The sequence below is a fragment of the Melanaphis sacchari genome, unplaced genomic scaffold, assembly GCF_002803265.2.
Source record: "Melanaphis sacchari strain LSU unplaced genomic scaffold, SCAv2.0 Contig87_pilon_pilon, whole genome shotgun sequence".
NCBI lineage: Eukaryota > Metazoa > Arthropoda > Insecta > Hemiptera > Aphididae > Melanaphis > Melanaphis sacchari.
In genome coordinates this window covers 10,525-16,625 of record NW_020271618.1, presented here as the reverse complement: position 1 = coordinate 16,625, position 6,101 = coordinate 10,525, and positions in this window count along the sequence as shown.

The window sequence follows — 6,101 nt, the reverse complement described above, 5'->3', positions numbered from 1 at the left end:
AACACAAGAAACAATATAATATAATATTTGCAATTATTTTATTTTGTAAATAAACAATGATTTTTTCATAATACATTATTAATCTGCCAAGTTTATGGATACCTATTAGATAAACCTTTTATTTACTGTGACTATACAATTAATTGGGAAGAATTATGGAAAAAACAAAATCAAAAGCTTAGTGAAATTAAAAGATCCCTCAAGTAGCCTTCAAACATCAATAGGAAAACGAAACAGTCTTAAACAGATTAAGAATAAAATACACAATATTTACATACGGCTTCTTAATGGCCAAAGAAGAACCACCAAAATGTACCACATGCGGAATACGAATAACAGTAGGTAAAACACAAATTAACTAAGTGTTTAAAATACAAAGAACTCAGGATAAAAAACGATCTCCCCGAACTATTATCAGAAATCATAGGACTCGACAAAGAATCAAACTTAAAAATAATACATTTCCTAAAAATGACCGAACTATTTAATTTAATTTAATTTACACAATAATATTTCAGTGAAAAAAAAAATGTAAAATGTAATTTACACGCTAATAACTTTTGTTGTTGATACGGTTTTTTTTTTTAATAAAAAAAAAAAAAAACAACTAATTAGGTAATTGATTCGTTAGTTGTAATTACATATCATAAAAAAAATATGAATATCACCTCGTTTAGTTGCTAGTTAAACTTAATTTAAGCTTTTTTTTTTTTTAATACCAGTATACCAGCCTCGATAATTACAATAAAGAAAAATTTCAATAGAACAAAATACAAACAATATTCTGTCAATTTCGAACACACTATGATGTTTGATGAAGAAAAAATCATGATTATTATACATTAAATATTAAACATAATTATTAGATTTCACACTTGTCACCCATATAATACTCTCCAACTACGAGGAAATGTATTTATTTTATTATATTGTATAATTTAATACATTATTTGTAAATATTATACTATAGAGGAGTTTTGGGAAGTCATGCTTTAAATATCCTCTAGCTACGCACTGTTAAAAATAATAATATAAAATATTTTTTTACAAATTAATTAGAATACAAACTATTTCACTATTAATTATTATTCTATTTTGTATGATATAAGTATTATTGTAATTTTTTTAATTGCATTGACTAAAGAATATGATAATTAAGTATAGTGGTGAAAGATGTCAAGTTCTTATTAACTATAATTCTTGGATTACAACAAAATAACTAAAATTGTTACTTTTCTTATAAATAGATATCCAATTATATTAACATTTTATTTTTAAAAGCTCATAAAAATGTAATTTGGCTTACACTAAATTTTTTTTTCAATTATTTCAAGTAACAATATAAATTTTACAACCTGTGCATTACATGTTTGAACTTGAGAATTAGTTGAAATATTAAAATTAAAAGTGTTTTGAATTTTAAATTTCAAAATTACTTACAGTTTTTTACAATGTTTAAAATTCAAACGTCTATCATAGAAACTACCATTTAAGACATTTTAAGTTAAACATTGTAGTATATTAATTATCGATCCTAAATGTACGTCTAACACACACCCATACATATCATTGTTAAACCGCGATGTCTTATCGGGCATGGACCAATTGCACCTAAAACAAAGTTTTTGTTTAGGATCAGTATACAATTGCGCTTGTATTTAAATTTTCCTATCTTTAGTTATGAAAATATTGTTGTTAAATCTAATTCCATCAACATCGACATAAACTATCTAGACATAAAAATTCTTAAAAATTAAAAACTTATCTGTTGATCAATTGATTACTGGTTTTAGTGACTAATTATACTTAATTTATAACTAAAACATTATTATTATTACACACATTTTATCGTACAAGAAATCTAGCAAAATTAACAGGAAAGAATTTTTTAAATCAGTAAATTATTATTATTATTATAAAAAAATTGAAATTTGAATTATTATGTACCTATCTGATATAATTTTAATTTTAATTATTGAATATATTATATTTTATTTATTTATATTAAAAAAATTTTAATTTGAATTGTTATGTACCTAACTGATATCATTTTAATTTTTAATAATTGACTATATGTTATATTATGTATTTATACTCACAAAAAACGGTGTGTATTCATTTATTACATAACTATAACTAACTAATAAGTTTTTGTTAAGGATTTTAAAGTGTTTTAAGCGTAATTGGTCTATCGATTCTAAAATATTTAAAGCGCAATTAGTAAACTTCCGTCTTATCCCTTCGTTTAGAATCTAATATTAAAACATGAGTTAAGAGTAGGTAGTACACTAGTAATTATATTTGTATAGTTTACTATTATTTTTCAATATATTTTAATAAAATTGTGTATCGTTTAGTTTCATTGTTCTTGATTGGCGTTCAAGATAAATATCACCTGAAGCGATTTTTTGTGGATTTATTGTTTTAAGAGTAAGTACCTACCTAAATATTTATATAGTACACTGTAACTGTTGCAATAAAATTAACCATCAATCATCCATAAGGCCATAAAGTATAAGTTATAACTCCTTAATTCAATATACATTTTACGGTCACTTTTTATCCTTGTCGTCATGTAAATTCGAACGCCTAGTCACCGTCACAAACGGAATAAGTATATTAAGCTGCCTATCTACCAAATGTATGGTGTATTTTTTTTTATTTTTTTTTACTATCCGTCGAATGCTTCCATTGGATTTATATTATTATTATTAAACAATTTAGGATAGGTATGGAAGCCCTTGGAGCAACCCACTTACACGAAATCCTCAGCCCGGAACCAACCGCAACTCAAAAATTATTTATTTTTCTAAAAAAATCTACCTTATTCAAAGAAATATAACCTGTATATTGTAAAAATGTATGTAAATATGTAGCTATGTAATTTATTTTAGTCACTGTCTGACCAATGGCCATAGCTGCCGCGGTCTTTTGTTCTTCTAATAAAAAAAAAAAAAAAAAATTTAGGATAGGTCAACTAGGATAAATGTAAATATATTATTATATAATATCACGTTTTAGACACAAATTAAGGTAGTTTGGAAATCCAAAAAAGTATTATAAAAATATTAATGGTAATTTATATAAACATGTAATTTATTTAGCTTTTTATCATTATCAGGATTATATGATTGATTTAATGACACATTAACAACTTTAACAGATTGACTACCACGACTATTTTAACATACGGCCTAAAAATTGTATGTGACCTATAGGAATACGGATCACGCTTGATTTGCAATTTTTTTCCGTAACATTTATGTGTGTCAAAATATAATCCGATATTTTATTGTAATACGTTTCTGGGTCATATTTTTAATTTTTTTTTTTTTTTGGTCGATTCTTTGCAAACAAAATAAAAAAATAAATATTTTTTAACTAATAACGCATGGAGAATATAATTTAATTTCAACATAGATAAATTAATTTTATATTGGTCAATTTGAAGTCTCATAGAAAATCTGTTTTCCATATTACTGATAAAACATATTGTACGATTATTTAACACTGTAAGATAATAATAAGAATATCTTGTTTGTGACCCGTATTTATGTCTTACCAAAGTTCATTGATAAAAAAAATTAAAATGTTAAATAATAACTGTTATTATTGATAATATTATATTATTATGTTACCTTTTATATGAAACAAGACTGTTTACTAAACTAATAGAGAAATAATGTTATTTGTTTAAATTTTATATTAGGTAAATATTATTTCATTGACTAAGTGAAGAAAATAATCAGTGTACCGTGGAGCGGATTTCAAGTAATTTGTAATAATATAATAATAATTAATTTTATAATAGTATAAGTATATTAATATATATTATAATTTATAATGAATATAGTTATCTTACCTTTATTACGAAAATCTACTATAAATAATACAAAAATACCTAGAATTTCAAACCATGACAAATTGAACAATTACAACCTCTTAGCTGTGCGGCGGCGCGAGCACAAATAGCTTGTTGTAAACTAGTATTATTGTGTAAGGTTGGAAAATAGGGATGGGAAAAATTAACTTTTAAATAAATCGAATCATTTGATTTGACTCACTAAAATGATTCGTTCATTGATTCATTTGATTCATCAATTAAACTGAGTTGAAATTCATTTAGTTATTATACATAGTGATAATAAAATTATAAATGAATAAATTTTGAAATTTTGAATCAATGTTTCATGCTATGATTATATTTAAGATTTAGAAATAAATTAGTTAATACTATTAGATTAAATACTACGTTTTAAATCTAAAATTTTAAAAGTATTGAACACGTAGACATGTACATACTTGCAAATATTGCTGTAAATTATAAAAATATTACCAGTCTTGTCAACATCAATGTCATAAACTACACAGAAATAATTCAATATAGCAAAATTACGCAAAACTAAGTCAAAATTGTGGCTTCTAAATTATTATTAAGAATTTTTTTTCTTGCAATTAAATAATTTTGATGATTTATATTTTTCGTTAAATAGTAATTATTATTGTCTCACGTTATAAACATTTTAATTAAGATATAAATATATTTAAAAAAAATAGTAATTTCTTCAATAAACAATATTAAAACAATGGATTTATTGTAATTATTTCAAAAATATCCTGTAATAATATCCTATATTTGTGGACTGTAGATAAGAACTCAAATATTAAAACAAAATTAGGTAATTTGAGTTTGTGGAAAAATGATATATTATTCTACAAAAAATCAGAAAATAAATGTATACTCTTTAAGGTTCAATACATTATTTAAGTCTTCACTTCTCAACGTTCTCCATCAACCAAACACAATAATATTCAAAAATTATTACAACAAACTAACATGTCTGATTCTGTCTATGATATGGTAATTTTTGTTTTAACTTGCAAGTTCATGAATTATAAAACAACTGTTTTATTACATATCACATTTCATTACTTGAACAACTTGGCATTGGTCTTTCAGCCTTCCAGGAAAGTCAAGAAATATTACTTTTAAATTTTTTTCTCTTTTTGAACAACTTGTGTCGTTGGCATTATTCTTTTGAATAATTTTATAAAGTTGTATTTATCAAGGTAAGATTTTGTAGTAATATTGTATTATTGGGATTTGTGACTTATATTTTAATATTATACTTTCATTTTTTCAAATTTATCAAAGAAAATCTTAAAATATGTTTTTAATAAACAAATTTAAATTATTATTAAAAAAATAAAAACATTGATTTTAATAATTTATATTGGTATATACATTTCATATAATTTAAATCAAATTAGAAGTGCCATTCAATAGTTCTAGTAACTGCTATAAGGGTAATAAAAACTAAAAACTCCATAAAATTTAAACATATATTTAATATTATAAGTTACAACTCACAAGTATTGTTTAAATTTTAAAAATATGTACAACAATTAAAACAAAATTATTTAATATAAAAACAATTATAGATGCCAAATTTAAAACATAAAAGAAGCCCAATATGGAATCATTTTACCATCAAATCTCATATTATTGCTAAATGTTCTTACTGCGGACACGATGTTAGTTATAGTGGTGGATCAACCATCAACGAGCAACCTTATGCGACATCTTAAAACTAAGCATGTAACCGTGCCACTAGCAAGACCACTAGTTAATCAAATAGATTCATTGGGAAATGATGAGAACATTGATGACTCAACCAACATGCCAGCATCTACAAATGCATCTGTGAGTATAGTGAGTATTGGTTCATCGAGAATAATTTCAGAAGCTGCAGTAGAGCCATCACGATCGAATCTACCTAGACAAAGCGCAATCACACAGTATATAAGTAAACCTATTTATCTTGCAAAATCCAAAGCTATCGACCTACAGATTACTAAATTTATTGTCAAAAATTTTCATCCTTTTTCGTTGATTGAAGAAATAGAATTCCGTAATCTGATTAAAATGCTTGCACCAAATTACACTGTTCCTTATAGAAAAACAGTATCAAATAGTTTACTCATTCAAATGTATAAAAGCGTTAAAGAAAAATTTAAAAATGAATTACATTATTTGACTGCTTTATCTTTGACTACAGATGGTTGGACACCTATCAACAATCAACATTATATAGTCTTAA